This window comes from Erpetoichthys calabaricus, chromosome 6 (assembly GCF_900747795.2).
Source record: "Erpetoichthys calabaricus chromosome 6, fErpCal1.3, whole genome shotgun sequence".
NCBI lineage: Eukaryota > Metazoa > Chordata > Cladistia > Polypteriformes > Polypteridae > Erpetoichthys > Erpetoichthys calabaricus.
Window position 1 is genome coordinate 50,501,223 of NC_041399.2, and position 17,861 is coordinate 50,519,083.

General features: G+C 38.7%; 1 protein-coding gene across 1 annotated transcript in view; it reads left to right on the plus strand.

Moving 5' to 3' along the window:
• The window catches only part of LOC114653321 (sodium/potassium-transporting ATPase subunit beta-1-interacting protein 3), a 604,448-nt gene that overhangs the window by 171,106 nt on the left and 415,481 nt on the right, over window positions 1-17,861 (plus strand). The gene's annotated exons all lie outside the window — the stretch shown is intronic.

Consider the following 17,861-nt stretch of genomic DNA (forward strand, 5'->3'; position numbering starts at 1 on the left):
CACTTATACTGGAAGCACTAGGCACCAGCTCGGAACCAGCTCTGCACAGGATGATGGTGTCTCACACACATGCACTGAGCCAATTTAGAGCATAATTAACTTTGGGACATGCAAAGAAAACTAGAAAACGGAGAAAAATCACCCATTTACAGTATGTGGAGAAAATTAGAGCAATCTCAAAGAACAGGCCATTCAGTCCAACAAAGCTGGCCTGTCCTATCCACTTACTGTAATTCTTCCAAAATAACATCAAGTCAAGCTTTGAAGGTCCCTAAAGTCTTGCTGTCTACCACACTACTTGGTAGCTTATTCCATGTGTCTATTGTTCTCAGGGTAAAGAAAAAGTTCCTATCGTTTGTGCGACATTTATACTTAAGTTTCCAACTGTGTCCCCATGTTCTTGATGAACTAATTTTAAAGTCACAGTCTCGATGCACTGTAGTAATTCCCTTCATGATTGTAAAAACTTCAATCCTATCTCCTCCTAATCTTCTTTTGCTTAAACCAAAAAGGCTCAACTCTTTTAATCTTTTCTCATAACTCATATCTCTCAGTCCTGGAATGAGCCTAGTTGCTCTTCTCTGGACCTTTTCTTGTGCTGCTATGTCCTTTTTGTAGTCTGGAGACCAAAAAATCTGCACACAGAAGTCCAGATGAGGCCTCACCAGTGCATTATAAAGCTTGAGCAGAGAACCTCCTTGGACGTACTCCACACATCGTGCTGTATAACCTAACATTCTGGTAGCTTCTGAACACTGTGTGGCAGTTGACAATGTTAAGTCCACTAGGTCCTTGTCATAAGTTGCAGTTTTCAGATATTCCATTGTGTATTCATACCTAGCATTTTTACTTTCTACATGTAATACTTTACATTTACTTGCAATCGATTTCATCTCCCACAAATAATGCCCAAAGCCTTTATGCTGTCCATCTGTAATGTTTCAACAAATTAAAGATTATCTGGAATTCACCTAGAAGTGCAAACTGTACAGCAAAAGTGATTAAGGAGGGATTCAAGGGATACAAACTGAGTCTCCAGGAGCTGTGCCACCTATAAAAGGTAGTATTTTAATTAAAACTGCCTCCTGAAAAGTTCCCACCACCTACCATCAGAAAGTTATAGCCGTGTTCTTGCTTGTAATACTTACTTTTAACTCCTGGACTTCCCTAGCAATCATATTGTGCTACTCTGCCAGCACTTCTGGCTGTAGGAGAGGAACAATAGAGAAAGAAATTGATATCGATGAGCTGACAGGTTACACACAAACAGTATAAAGATGAATTCACTAATACAAACTCAATTTATATACTTTTAAGATGGCAGACAGAGAGAGATTGAAAACTCTTGACTTATCCACTCAGCATTGCATAGCATCTTCATTTGTAAGCTAGGAGTGCGAACAACAACAACAGCAGTCACTTTGTAGTGTACAGATCGGTTCAAAAGACAGGGTTCAGCTCTTGCACTTTCAAGCTGGTGGATGCCAATTTGGAAAGTCCCAAATATTAACATAGGTGACACTGAACAACATCTTCTTTAGTATTCAAGAGTCAGTATGACAAGAATAAAGCACTTTCCTTGTTAGACGGCTTGAGAATATACTACATAATGTATTCTGACAAGAAGTGAAAATGGAGTTGTTATGCTAGGAAAACTAGCAAGAGCTGTTTGAAAACTGACTTCGGGAAATGATTTAGCCAAAATCCTTAAAAGGACTGAAAACCATGAATTCAATCTCATTGGTACTGAAGCCAATTTGCGTGACAGAAATCAAAGTCAAAACTACAAGCATAAGCCAGGACCAGTTTATTTTATTTTTTTTTTTTTTTGAGCAAAACAATGACTGAGAAAAAGGGTTTTGGAATCTACATATTCGGATAAGGAAGGGAACTTGTCAAGTGACACTTAAAGGTTTGAGAGCACCCACCTGAAAACATAGGAGATGCTCTAACGACAGGTGAACAAAATGGAGACAGTTGTGACTAAACAAAACTCCGGCAATAATGGTGCAAATAAAACTAGGGCTAGGATTACTTAACTTTGGGAGAAGGGACATTACCTCCCTGGGTCTGTGCTCAATCCCCCTACCTGCCAAAGGCAAAGTGAAAAGCGCTATATAAATGTAATGGATTATTATTATTATTATTATTATTGCACTCTACAATAATTTGTTAATATTTTTGTGTTTCCCTGTGACTTTCACCATTCATTATATGTGTTTTAGGAAAAGCCTCAGCCTGGGATTTTTTTTTCTTTTACTTTGTCACTTAATAGCATTCCTTTAGTCATTTAGTACTAAACATCCAACCCATACCATGGGAAGGTAGAAAGCTTCATGGGTCTCCTATCTATGGGCCCTGGTTTATGAACGTGTAGCTTCTGTCATTACTGCACCAAGTAACAACCCTCTTTGGGTTAGGATTTTCTAACTTTGGGAAGAGGGACATTACCTCTCTGGGTTTGCAGGGTTAAGGTTACGAAGAAGGTAGTTTTTTAATCAGAAGTAAGCCTCTGATTAAAAAAGTAATGAGAGATTGAGAATACATTGAAACAAAAACCAAAATAAGTATAAGATCTCTCAAAAATAATGAAGAGAAATGTGTTAAACAACTAAATAAGTAGTCAAATCATAACATCACTATTTAAAAATTTTTGAAGGAAAAAACAAATTAAGTAGAGTATGATAAAATTAATATAAAAATACCTTTTTCTGCTTAATTTCAGAAATTTTTTTTTATTAATCTTATGTTGAGCAGATGGAAAGAGTACATTGAGAGGCTGATGAATGAAGAGAACGAGAGAGAGAAGATGTTGGATGATGTGGAGATAGTGAATCAGGAAGTGCAACGGATTAGCAAGGAGGAAGTAAGGACAGCTATGAAGAGGATGAAGAATGGAAAAGCCATTGGTCCAGATGACATTCCAATGGAAGCATGGAGGTGTCTAGGAGAGATGGCAGTGGAGTTTTTAACCAGATTGTTTAATGGAATCTTGGAAAGTGAGAGGATGCCTGAGCAGTGAAGAAGAAGTGTATACGTGCCGATATTTAAGAATAAGGGGGATGTGCAGGACTGCAGTAACTACAGGGGAATAAAATTGATGAGCCACAGCATGAAGTTATGAGAAAGAGTAGTGGAAGCTAGGTTAAGAAGTGAGGTGATGATTAGTGAGCAGCAGTATGTTTTCATGCCAAGAAAGAGCACCACAGATGCAATGTTTGCTCTAAGGATGTTGATGGAGAAGTTTAAAGAAGGCCAGAAGGAGTTGCATTGCGTCTTTGTGGACCTGGAGAAAGCATATCACAGGGTGCCTTGAGAGGAGCTGTGGTATTGTATGAGGAAGTCAGGAGTGGCAGAGAAGTATGTAAGAGTTGTACAGGATATGTACGAGGGAAGTGTGACAGTGGTGAGGTCTGTGGTAGGAGCGACAGATACATTCAACGTGGAGGTGGGATTACATCAGGGATCAGCTCTGAGCCCTTTCTTATTTGCAATGGTGATGGACAGGTTGACAGATGAGATTAGACAGGAGTCCCCATGGACTATGATATTTGCTAATGACATTGTGATCTGTAGAGATAGTAGGGAGCAGGTTGAGGAGACCCTGGAGAGGTGGAGATATGCTCTAGAGAGGAGAGGAATGAAGGTCAGTAGGAAAAAGACAGAATACATGTTTGTAAATGAGAGGGAAGTCAGTGGATGAGTTTAAATACTTGGGATCAACAGTACAGAGTAATGGGGATTGTGGAAGAGAGGTGAACAAGAGAGTGCAGGCAGAGTGGAATGGGTGGAGAGAAGTGTCAGGAGTAATCTGTGACAGACGGTATCAGCAAGAGTGAAAGGGAAGGTCTGCAGGATGGTAGTGAGACCAGCCATATTATATGGGTTGGAGACGGTGGCACTGACCGGAAAGCAGGAGACAGAGCTGGAGGTGGCAGAGTTAAAGATGCTAAGATTTGCATTGGGTGTGATGAGAATGGATAGGATTAGAAATTAGTACATTAGAGGGTCTAAGCGAAGGTTTATGGATGTGGTGAGAGAGGACATACAGGTGATAGGTGTAACAGAACAAGATGCAGAGGACAGAAAGAGATGGAAGAAGATGATCCGCTGTGGCAACCCCTAACGGGAGCAGCCAAAAGAAGAAGAAGAAGATCAGAGTTCTATAGCAAGTGTTATGAGACACATTAGTGTCCAAGTATTGCTATGAGAGAAATGAAAAGAGACCTGGAGATGATAAACTCCGGGTTTAATGTTGTCAGGACAGGCATGGAGTCTAAATGATATGGAGTGTGACTGGTTAAATTGGAATACAATTACAGCCTTCATTAAAAAAAAAAGAGAAGAATTTTGTAACCGAGGCACCGAAACAACTTATTTTCCACTTAATTATTTTCCTAAGAATACCCCATTTATTTTTAACATAAATGTTGTTAGGCAGAATATCTTATTAGAAGTGAGAAAGAGCCTAACATGCTTTGTCTAGATTTTATTCATTATATCAGTAAAGGAGAAAATTTTTAAAAAACGGTGTATACTTTGCAATTAAATTCTATTTACAAACAAGTTTTTTAAGGATACACATTTCTAAAGAGTTTCTGTTCTTTACTCGCTAGTTACAGGTCTGCAGCAGCAGCAGCACTGACTCATAGACGTTATCTTGGTATTTCTTTTGATGCTGATTTGATCTCTGTGCTCAGATCCAACAGAAGGCTTTGCTGTCCTGCTTTACTTTTCGCAGAATACATTGTGCAATATCCCACAGTAATCTCTAAGCTGCCTTAACTATTTATAACAAGCAGATAATAGCTGTGCACTCTGTGTGAATGTGGCAAGTTGACTGTACTGCAGTGGACCCCGCTTTTCATATTGAATTGTAGGTTATCATTCATTCGCATGCTTTTTATATTCATATATTGTGCAGTATAATTTTCCTGAAATTCATATTTTTGAAGAAAGCCAGAAAATTGTTATGTTAAGCATACGAAACATCACAATGGCTGCATATACAGAATTTTAATACTGATAGGATAATCCAATCATAAGAAACTCAAATGATGATGTACAAAAGGCAGTGACTTTCTTTCAAGCTTAATGATTTGAGTATGGAAATTGGATGATTTCTGAAATAAGGTGGCTCTTCTCCATTTGAACCAAGGAGGAAATGTTCCAGTCCAGTTACTAGCAGACATAACTGTTAGTTGTCTGCTTCACAGATGCTCTTTTTCACCAAGTGAGTAAATTATCAGTTGCACAGAAGGAGCACAGTAGCCGTAAACATACACAATAAAATATATAAATATAATGTGTCCATCACATCACATTTGAGTACAATTTGTTAAAGTTTAATAAATTACATAATTTATTAATGTATACTATATTGTTTTAAATCAATTTAACATGAAAATATTTAGTCACTCCTAAATTGTTTTAACATATATAGAAACTGTCCTTGCTCAGCAGGAAACACAGCAAATCTTTTGAGATGAACCGAGAGACGCCTGCAAAAGGCAAAATAAAATATTAACGAAGCGGCCGAAACCCAGTCAAGAGGCAAGAATCAAAATCAAAAATCAGGTAAGAAATCAAAACCAGGCAAAACATGAACATCAATTAGAAAAAGAGAGTTGTTTTAGTGTTTAACGGATTTATCCACAGATCGCATGATGCAAACTCTGACCTTCTATTCTGTCCTACCAATGAACCTGAGGTCGCGACCCTTGACCCTAATGACAGTTACGCAAAATGGCTTCTAATACAGAAAATGCAATAGGACCCTAAAATTCAGCCCTGATCATAACATAAACAAAACAACAATCCACTTTCATTGACTTACAAATAAATTCTGTAGTTTTTGTTACTTCTTAAGGTTTGTTGACTCAGAACTTCATTTGCTGGCCTGTTATTTGCAAACTTTTTCTGGTGTGTCCCTATGAATCATCCTGCAGTAGACTATCATCCTACTTGCATCCCCACTTCCCAGGTATCTTCTTTCCATGTCCTTGATATCTTGACGGAATCTTTCACCCTGCTCTTCAGTCATGTAAAATTTCAAATGTGAATCCAAAAAGTGAACTTTGAGATTGATGTTGCAACCCAAGTCCTTAAACTTAACTAATACATTTTTCACAATTTCTTTACATCCATCCATCCATCCATTTTCCAACCCGCTGAATCCGAACACAGGGTCACGGGGGTCTGCTGGAGCCAATCCCAGCCAACACAGGGCACAAGGCAGGAAACAATCCTGGGCAGGGTGCCAACCCACCGCAGGACACACCCAAACACACCCACACACCAAGCACACACTAGGGCCAATTTAGAATCGCCAATCCACCTAACCTGCATGTCTTTGGACTGTGGGAGGAAACCGGAGCGCCCAGAGGAAACCCACGCAGACACGGGGAGAACATGCAAACTCCACGCAGGGAGGGCCCGGGAATCGAACCCAGGTCCCCAGATCTCCCAACTGCGAGGCAGCAGCACTACCCACTGCGCCACCGTGCCGCCAATTTCTTTACAGTTTGGATCTTTATTGTTACCTAAAAATTTAGAAATGACTTCTGTAAATGATACCCATGCATCTCTTTCCAGGTTTTTCATTGCACAATTCTGCATCAGAAGTCAATTTTCAAATATCAGTTCCTGTAGAAATGCCCTCTTTCAGTTTAGCCTCAGACAATCCTAGACACCTTTTAGCACAAATATACAAATTGCATAAAAGAGTCTGCATCTTTTGATAATGTTTAGAACAAACTGCTTCACACGCCAAGCTTAATAGGAAGCTGTGATAGCAGCACTTTATTTGGATCCACCAAACTATGTCTGATTATGTTTTGGGAACAAGCTGTAGTGTTTTTCTAGCTGACCATTCCTTCCAAACCCATTGTAAATTCTTGATTCTGCTGTCCCACTCACAGAGAAAATGCGGGACTTTTAACTGCTCACCCAGTAAGATACACAGAACTTTGAAGTTGCCACATAAAAACTAACGGTGCTCATTGCAGTTAATTTTCTCAAAAAATTTCAAAGGCTGTAAATGTAGATTTTAATATTAGAAAAATATTAAATTCAAATAAATAATCAATAAAATCAAATACTGATATTTAATCAATTATAGTGTAAAAACAATTAAAAAAATCTATGACAGCTAAAAAAGTATTTTGTGAACAAATGTTACATGATGGAGAAAAATGGTTATCATATATGCCTTGAGCATGCAGGGAAAGGTGCTATATAAATAAAATATTATTATTATTATTATGCTGCATCTGCAAAACGATGGCCTTATGGAACAATTCTTGCTCATCCTGTCCATCCTTAAAACAGATCACCAACGGGACTGGGATCAACAGCTATCCATTGTCCTGTGAGCATATCGAACTGCCACTCAGGAGCCCACGGGTTTTACTCCCGTGATGCTTATGTTTGGACGGGAATTACGAATCCCAGTGGCCCTTGCTTTTGGCTCCCCTCCAGAGTCTAGCCTTCACACCACACCTGGTCCCCAATACGTCGTGGAACTGAGGTGGAGCCTTGAATTCGCTAATGCCCTCACCCAGACCCACCAGCCCACAGCCAGCAACATTCAGAAAAGGGCATATGACAGCCGCTGTCAAAGAGAACTCCCCCTGAACCCTGGCGACAGAGTGTGGATGAACACTCCACAGCAGAAGAAAGGGCTGTTGTCCAAAATTGGTCGACAATTGGCAGGGGCCCTGTACTATCCTGTCTTGACTATCAGAGGTAGAATATCGAGTAAAAACAGGATGCCAAACAATAGTGGTTCATCACAATTGTCTCGTTCCATACTACCACAAGGGTATGTTGGCCCCCCACAGCTCCATGGCGTCAGGCACTTTGGTCACACCCAGCCCAGACCATCCTGACAGCCGGGTCCTGACTCTCTAGATGTCACAGAAACAGCCGGGTTTCCACTGCCAGCAAGACCGCAGCACAGTCAAAGATTGCCACGTCACCTGGTAAGGATTTGTTCTCCGTCTCAGTCCTGAAGAGAACACTGCTGGGACGGCGGTATTTACAGGAATTGGCTGTGTAACGGTGGTACTGGCAAGTGTAGGCACAGTGACAACCACAAATGTAGTACCATCTGACCCGGAAAACTCATAGCGGCATTCGGGCAACCATTATGTAAATGTAGAAGCAATCAAAAAGCCTACCAGGATGTACCTTATAAAAAGAAAACATTTGCACAGCTGTCTGCCTTTTCAGTCTAACACTGATGACTGGGTGAGCAAGTCCTTATTAGGATAGCCAACCAACAAAACTGCCATGAAAAAGAGTGCTAATCCATTTGAGCTACGCTCGTTTGCATTGTGTTTTGCTACATTATTATATTTGAATTTGAAAAATATATAACAATCACATTCAATAATGAAAGTAGTTTTTTTAATGTTTACCCGTGTTATGGAGTCATATTTTGAATGCATCCCCGTAACTCAAGTAAACTATTTGAAAATAAAGAAATGAACAAATATCACAAATGCAACAGTGGACCACTTCTGCTCACCAACCGTTTTTAGATAAAACATAACATTTGATATTGGTGGTTAGGACTTAGTGCCCACTTAAGGATGCCTACCCACTGTCATCAGTATCTATTCTATAATATTTTGGGTCTCCCTGTCATTTTTGAATAACCAAATCCTTATAACACTCTTAACAAGATTAACTCTGAAATTATATTGTTTCTTCATTTGAAAGGAACACATTCCCAATGAACCATTGAACACTTGAATGTAAATGAGAGTCTACCTGTCAAAGCACTGAAATGAATCCTGAAATTGGACAAATCTGACTTCATTTTTCATGCTGTCCGGGAACCTAAACTGCTGTATTCATGCAGGATTACCCTCCAGTATCACCTGGCTGTAGAGAACTGTGTAACAATGTGAAGCGATGCAAACTATTAGATTACCCAGTAAAAGAAACAAGTCAAATTACTGTTACCCAAAGATGGCAGTGTTAAACACTAAGGAATGAATGTGCCAGCTTTTTTCTGCCACAGTGCACTGTCTTCATACTGATTTACAAAAATTGAAGTAGATTTTATACTACTTTATTCCACTGACAGCATAAGGATCAGAATCTGTGGGTTTCATATATGTTTCAAAATGTAAAATAATCAGGGAATGTACTAACCTTCTTATGGCACTGTATGTACTTATTTGAATTTGATTCAATTTGATGTCACTTGCCTTTGCCGCTGTTTTAAATACAGTGAAATCTGAAAACGCAGAGCTAAATGTAAAAATATACTTCAACTTTAAACCCACATGACTTTAAAGCTGCAGGTGTGCCACTGTTACTTAGAAAAATCAATACATGTGTAACACAGTAAATGAAACATGCTGTAGGAAACTCATGGATAGAACTTGAGTTGTTACCATGACAGCCAGACAGCAATTAGGATTCTTGGCAATGCAGAAGTAAAAAATAAATAAATAAATAACAGTCTTTTTCTTTCAAATGTCTTTCTCTTCTTTTTTGAACATCTCCAGCTAAACTTTACGGAGCAGATCATTTATTGGCATTAGAAATGTTTACTCTAAGCATTCTTATTCATTCAAAGGTGAAGCTACAATTTATTAGACTGTACATTCATAGCTGCTAAACATGGAATATCTCAATTTTTAAATTATTTTGTGCAGGGTTAATAAAAGTAGTTGTTAGCTCATCACACAATACAGGCTCTGATCAGTAGGGGATGGTCTTGGTACATCTCTGAACTCAGGAAAGACACTATAAAGCAGGGCGATTCAGCTCTCTGTTTCAATTCAGTCATCATACCACCAAACTCAGGCAAGGCAAAGCTGCCAGACATGACGGTGTCAACCCTGCAGTGCTGAAAATGTGTGCTGGGCAGCTGTGCTTAGTTTTTCAGCATATCTTCATTCTGAGTCTGATCATATAACGGGTTCCAGCTGTATGGAAAACATCTTGTGTTGTATCAGTCAATAAGATAGTGCAGCCAAAAGTCTTAATTGATCACCGACCATTGACTCTGACATTATGAAGACCTTGGAAAGGCTCATATCGGCTCACTTGCCACCCTTGTTCAGAACAGCTCTGGCCATCTATCTGCTGAATAGAGTTTGAATTCTATCTGGAGAAACAGTGCAACTGGGTAAGGATACAGTGATCCCTCGCTATATCGCGCTTCACCTTTCGCGGCTTCACTCCATCGCGGATTTTATATGTAAGCATATTTAAATATATATCGCGGATTTTTTGCTGGTTCGCGGATTTCTGCGGACAATGGGTCTTTTAATTTCTGGTACATGCTTCCTCAGTTGGTTTGCCCAGTTGATTTCATACAAGGGACGCTATTGGCAGATGGCTGAGAAGCTAGATTGCTTACTTTTCTCTCTCTCTTGCGCTGACTATCTGTGATCCTGACGTATGGGGATTGAGCAGGGGAGCTGTTCGCACACCTAGACGATACGGACGCTCGTCTAAAAATGCTGAAATATTATCTTCACGTTGCTATCTTTTGTCAGCTGCTTCCTGAAACGACATGCTGCACAGTGCTTCGCATACTTAAAAGCTCGAAGGGCACGTATTGATTTTTGACTGAAAAACAAACTCTGTCTCTCTCTCTCTCTCCCTGCTCCTGACGGAGGGGGTGTGAGCTGCTGCCTTCAACAGCTTTGTCTTTTAAGTATGCGAAGCACCGCGGCACAAACAGCCCTATTGATTTGTTTGCTTTCCTCTTTGTTTCCTTTGAAGAGGAAGATATGTTTGCATTCTTTTAATTGTGAGACAGAACTGTCATCTCTGTCTTGTCATGGAGCACAGTTTAAACTTTTGAAAAAGAGACAAATGTTTGTTTGCAGTGTTTGAATAACGTTCCTGTCTCTCTACAACCTCCTGTGTTTCTGCGCAAATCTGTGACCCAAGCATGACAATATAAAAATAACCATATAAACATATGGTTTCTACTTCGCAGATTTTCTTATTTCGCGGGTGGCTCTGGAACGCAACCCCCGCGATGGAGGAGGGATTACTGTATTCTTTTTTGACATCACTAATGCATGTAAAAGTATACAATTGAAACTGCTGGGGGAGAAGGTCTGGTTAATTCTCCCATAGTGTCCTATGGTACTACCTAACTGATAGACCACAACTTAAGAACTGTGTACCCAGCATAGTCATTAGTAACACAGGGGCTGCACAGGGTCTGTAATGGCTCCCTCCTGAATACCCTGCACACCTCAGACTTCAGATACAATCCTGGCTCATGTCATCAGTAGAAATATTCCAATGATACAGCCATAGTTAGGCATATTAGCAGTGGGCAAGAGAATGACTACAGGGCAAAAGTGAAGGATTTGTTGAGAGGTGCATACCGAACCATGGGCAGCTCAACATCAGTAAGTCAAAAGAAAGAGGCAGGTCAATCCCATTCTGCCCCCAGTTCTTATTGATGGTGAAGATGCAGAGGTGGTGAGGACATTTAAGTACCAAAGGGTTGCATTTGAACAGCAGGCTATATACAAGAAGGGTCAGAGTCACCTCTATTTCCTGAGAAGGTCTGGGTCATTTGGGTTATGCAGGCCGCTCTTACATGTTTTCTACCAGTCTGTAGTAATCATTGTAACATTCTATGTGGTAGTGTGCTGAGGAAATGGCATTACTGCAGGTGATGCCAACAGACTAAATAAAATGATTAAAAAGGCTATTTCAATCTTGGGAGTTAGACTGGACTAAATAGAAGAAATGGTAGGACAAGAGGTCACTCAGGAAGCTGGTTACTATACTAGACAATGACTCTCGTTCGGTATATAAGATTTTGGCAAAACAGAGGAGCACTTTCAGTAATAGAGTGAGACAACAGCTGTTTCTACCGTGGTCTCTATAATGAGTAACCCCTTGGCCAAGGTGGTATTGATCCCTGTGTGCTGAATAGTCCTGAACTTGTCTAGCAGACATCTTAATAGACAATGACACCATGTGCAATATACTGTGTCAATGACTTTAATCCTGTATTTAAGATCATTGTTATTCTTCTTATATGTATGTTTGTACCCTTTTATGTTTGCTGCTGTAACCCTACAATTTCCTTTAGGATTAATAAGGTGTTTTTCTATCTACTAGTAGTAGATGTTGTAGTAGTAGTAGTAGTATTGTCATGTGTACAGAGTTAAGCTAATTCATACTGTATATAAACAACCAGCATGTAAAATGTCTCCAACACTACTGAGAATGCCTGACGATACACATTATGACCAGTCTCATAAAGAAACTGTTTTGAAACCAATTGGCAAATTTTCTCTTCAGCTGCAACATTATAAGAAGTGATTGAGAAGAAGCCTTTTGGTGATGTTGGGCATTAATAGGCATACATTACTGGTAGTTACTTATGTATTTAAATGTTAAATTTGCAAGAGTGGTCATCTCTAAATCAGGCCATGGTTAATAGACCTGATACTGACTGATACTATGGGGTGTGCCAAGAAGAGGTTTGAATCTGAGATTCAGGAAAGGACACTACCTATGGGCTGTAAGCTGAAGAGTAGTGACTGACCAAGGTACTCCAATTTACTTGAATATCCATGCTACACAGACCTAATGGTTTATTAAACAAGCAGAAATGGTGACAATGTTGCATTATGATTAGCTCATGTATATACTCAGTAAAAGTAACAATAATGATCCTATAAAAATAATAAACATAAGGAGGAATAAAACAAGCGAGTTCTTGAAACATGGAAAAATAAAAGACCAAACAATAAATATGCTGGTGGTCCAGGCCCGACTGTCTGATAGGGTAACCTGGATCACTTTTTCTCACCTCAGGCAAACATCAGAACATCCTTATTTCTCACCTACAACACCTTCTCTGATTTGCATCTGGCCTATCAACTTTCTACCAGCTAAACCCTTACCCGGCTGTCCTCCTGACTCCAAGTTCAAGGATTTTCTGACTAAAAGCCCATTTTACACTTCAGCTATAAATTTTTTCTGGGGTCACTTCTGGGCTATGGTGAGTGACACCAAGTCACAGCTCTATCAGGTGGGACATGCTGTTACTGTAATCCCACTGGAGTCTCTCCATAATGTGCAGCTTAAGGCTCCCTCCTGACCCCAACTGGGCTGATTTTCACAAGGCTAAAACAATCATTAGAAGACGGCTATAGTTCTTTTGACTGAAAATGCAATTTGTGATCAAAATTAAGAATGTTGTGTTTTATGTACTTCTGACATTTGTTTTAAGAATCAAAGAGAGTAAAGTATACATCCAGAAAGAATTAAATACTATTTTCACCTATGAGTCATTCAAACAATGACATCAATAACAAATCAGTGCAGTTGACATTGAGAAATGGCCATCTCGAACATGAAGCTGGTCTTTTTTTGTTTTCCACAAACATCCACTTACTTTTATGCTATTTCTTGTGACACTTGCCTTGCAGGTACATGGGGAGAAAAACTAAGGCTGAGGTAATTGATATATTTGTGCTGCCTGGTCTCTCTGGATATGCACATTGATTTTTTTTCCCTTGAAGTTTAAGGAAAACTAGACAAAAGGGACCGCTTTCCCCTTATCTGCTTTCTCAGGTTTGACTAATGCCTCTGACATGCATTTGGGCTCAGCTTTTCCATCTGCACTCTTTCCATTTTGCTGATCATTTAATTTCAATAGCATAATCTTCATGCTGTGCAAGGTCATCCTTTAGCGTGTTCGGTGCAAAATTCACATTGCCATTTTATTAAATATGAAATGTCTTTCAGTAGCAAGCTAAGATGGGAAGAAGAATGGGCAGATTGTGAAATTTTTTAAAAACAGGAGAGTCATGTCTCCTTTACCAACATACTGCTAACAGTAATAACATCAGCAGTAGCATTTCTGAATTATCAGTTGGGCTGGTATGATCCTAATTGTCAATTCAGCACATGTTCTGTGTATTGAAGGGACATTCAGTCTATTTAGGCGTCCATAGTTTGAAAGGCTATAGATTCTATTGTGCTTTTAATGAATACATTTGTCATCTTAAAAAGGTAACTCTGTTAAGGATGCAGAACCTCTGGCACTCTCCATAATCACAGCCTGTGGTAGGTTAATAAAATCGTAACAACGTTTACAATTTTTTTTTTTTTTTTGCTGTATTAAGTGAACCTCTTGTATATTTCTTTTGGCATTTAGGGAACTCAATGTATATCTCTCGTGAGTTTTAATGTTGTAGAATATCTGTTAAGTATATTTCGATTCCAGTCAGTTCAATTCAATTGATTGTCATTATCTCTTGTAGAACAACAACGTCTTTTTTTTCTATTCCCACTGGTGCAACACATGGTAGAGAGATGGATGTGATCGCAGAGTGCTGATGGTCGCATGATAGAGTAGTTATCAAGGACTGCTTATTTTTCTTACCCGACTATCATCATAATTTCCTCCCAGTAACACATAAAAATAATAATAATTACCTTATACTGGGTTACCAGCTATACCGTCTTCCAGAAGGTCTCCTACTGTTACTTTAAGCCCTATGAAGAAAGCTCCCCACATCAAGGCCTCCTCTAGCACTGAAGCCAATAATATTTCCATGGCTGGCTTTTGTGAAGACATTAAGACATTTACCCAGGACCAACTCAACATTTGACTAAATCATTTTGGGATGAGCAGGCTGGAATCCATCTCTGTGAAGCCAAATTTAAAGACAAACAAAAAAATTTTCACTCTGGAATTTGGAGTTTTGCTGAACTACCATGAAAATATAATAGAATAGAATAGAATAGAATAGAATGCCAATCTGTCTTCTAAATTAATAGATTAGGAGGACAGGAACTGAAGAAAAAAATATTTGTTTCATTGTCATTATGGAACATTTGGTGAAAGGAGAGCCAATAGAGCTGTTGTGTTTCTTTTTCACTCCAGCCGTGGACTGCTGCCCATTTGTGATTAGTCACGCAAGCTCCATTTTAGTCACTTTCTCCATTCACATTTATTATTTTTTCTCACAGGGTTGATGTGGGGTGTGGGTGCTGACGGGGATGTTTTATTTAGTATCTTGTAATTTCATATATCCTGTTTCTTTCTGTATTTCACTGATTCTTTTCAATAACAATTTGGTCACAAATACAAAAAAATAGAAAAATAAATTATAAGTACCAGAGGTGAATATTTTAAAGGAGTGCTTGACCAGAAGAAGAAAAAAAAAACTCAAGGTGAGAGAGTCTGGCTAAGGTCAAAAATACTGGAAGCCAAACTATCTGATACCAATGTCAGCAATTCTATGGGTAGCAACAGATGTCTTTGTTAATGGATAAATCAGGTATTTTATTTTTCAAGTCAGTTATTTTTTCACATTTGTGGTGTATATTAATTTGCCAGACGAACAGGGTATATCCCTACCTCAGGAAAAATAGTGCCAGAAATCTGTGACAAAATGTATTATTTCCCATATCTTTTCTTTATCATAAACATACCTCAGAAATGTGCAGGCATATTTTCTTAAATTAAAGCTTTTGCCACCTTAAAGTGCACACATTCAGAAAGTTTTTTGGCTTTTTTTCTCTCTTGGCTGGACTATTGCAATTGTCTCCTGGTTTGACTTCCTTAAGCTGCGATCAGACCTGTCCAGTTCCTCCAGAATGCAGCAGCTTGACTGGTGTTCTCGGTTCCTCATTTCACTCCTACTATTCCTCTCCTTTGCTTGCTCCATTGGCTTCCTGTTGCTATAAGGATCCAGTAAAGATTCAGCTCAAAACTCTTGTCTTGACCTACAGTTCTCTGAATGGCTCTGCTCATCAGTATCTCCAATCCTTGGTCTCTCCTTATGTCCCCTTCAAGAAGCCTCCGATCGAACCGACAAAGAGTTTAGGGAACTGATATTTGTAGTATTCAAGCTTCAGGTACAATTATGCAGTTGTTCTATTCCCTTATGCTCACTCTCTATCTTGTTTGATTTTACTGTTGATGCTTGCATCTTCATTCTTGTATGTATGTATCTTGCTTTGTAAATTGGATAAAGGTGTCTGATAAATAAATACATAAAATAATTAATAATAATAATAATTAATAATAATAATACATGTTTGCAGTTTATTCTTCAGACCACATTTTAAAATGCAAACAAATGCACTATATTTTTTACAATTTGTAAAAAATGCTTTACTTTAGAATATATTTTTACCCTTGCAAATTAATGTACACCATGATTGCGAAAAAAATATCTTTGCCTTGATAAATACCAAAGTTATCCTTTAGTTGCTAAACACAATGTGGCTGCAGCCATCAAAAACTAATGTCAAATGGTGGTGTCTGCAGTAAAAATCCTTTTTAAAATAATGGCACAATGACATCATCAATATGGCAATAAAAAGATGTACAATTGTACAGAAATGTGCTGAAATTAATTCTGCTTAAAACAGGAACCAAGGTATGACTGTTAAGAGATTATAAAAATGCTACCAGGAGATTAATATTACATCGTAGGACATCGTCCATGGAAAAGCTAACAAAGCCCAATACACAAAAGCAGAAGCAAAATCAAAAATACAAAGAAGATAGTAAGAAGCCCCTACTGTCAAAAATAAAATCTTTTGAAAAAAGGTCTTTTTTTTGTTCAAAGCTAGGATGGCAAATTCTGTATACTGTCATCTTTTATTCATAGAGTATCTTACATCACAAGCAGCTGACGTAATGCACCTTTCTAGCAGTGGCGTGTGGTAAAATTAAGTAACAATTTCTAAAGATGGCAACATGATGACGTCACCCAACTAATGATTACAAATATTCCACAACCTAAAATACAATATTTGTACATATAAAAATTTAGTGATAAAACACAAGGAATAAAGGAAGTGATAAATAAAGACGATAATACAAATGATTAAATAGAGTGAATGACAATTAAAAATAAATACATACAGTCATATGAAAAAGTTTGGGAACCCCTCTCAGCCTGCATAATATTTTACTTTCAACAAAAAAGATAACAGTGGTATGTCTTTCATTTCCTAGGAACATCTGAGTACTGGGGAGTTTTCCGAACAAAGATTTTTAGTGAAGCAGTACTTAATTGAATGAAATTAATATCAAATGTGAAAAACTGGCTGTGCAAAAATTTGTGTCCCCTTGTAATTTTGCTGATTTGAATGCATGTAACTGCTCAGTACTGATTACTTGCAACACTAAATTGGTTGGATGAGCTCGTTAAGCCTTGAACTTCATAAACAGGTGTGTCAAATCATGAGAAAAGGTATTTAAGGTGGTCAATTGCAAGTTGTGCTTCCCTTTGACTCTCCTCTGAAGAGTGACAACATGGGATCCTCAAAGCAACTCTCAAAAGATCTTAAAACAAAGATTGTTCAGTATCCTGGTTTAGGGGAAGGCCACAAAAAGCTATCTCAGAGGTTTAAACTGTCAGTTTCAACTGCAAGGAATGCAATCAGAAAATGGAAGGCCACAGGCACAGTTGCTGTAAAACCAATATATAGCAGGCCAAGAAAAATACAGGAGCGGCCTATGCGCAGGATTGTGAGAATGGTTACAGAAAACCCACAGATCACTTCCAAAGACCTGCAAGAACATCTTGCTGCAGATGGTGTATCTGTACATCGTTCTACAATTCAGTGCAATTTGCACAAAGAACATCTGAATGGCAGGGTGATGAGAAAGAAGCCCTTTCAGCACTCACGCCACAAACAGAGTTGCTTGTTGTATGCAAATGCTCATTTAGACAAGCCAGATTCATTTTGGAACAAAGTGCTTTGGACTGATAAGACAAAAATTGAGTTATTTGGTCATAACAGAAGAAGAACACCACATTCCAAGAAAAACCCCTGCTACCTACTGTCAAATTTGGTGGAGGTTCCATCATGCTGTGGGTCTGTGT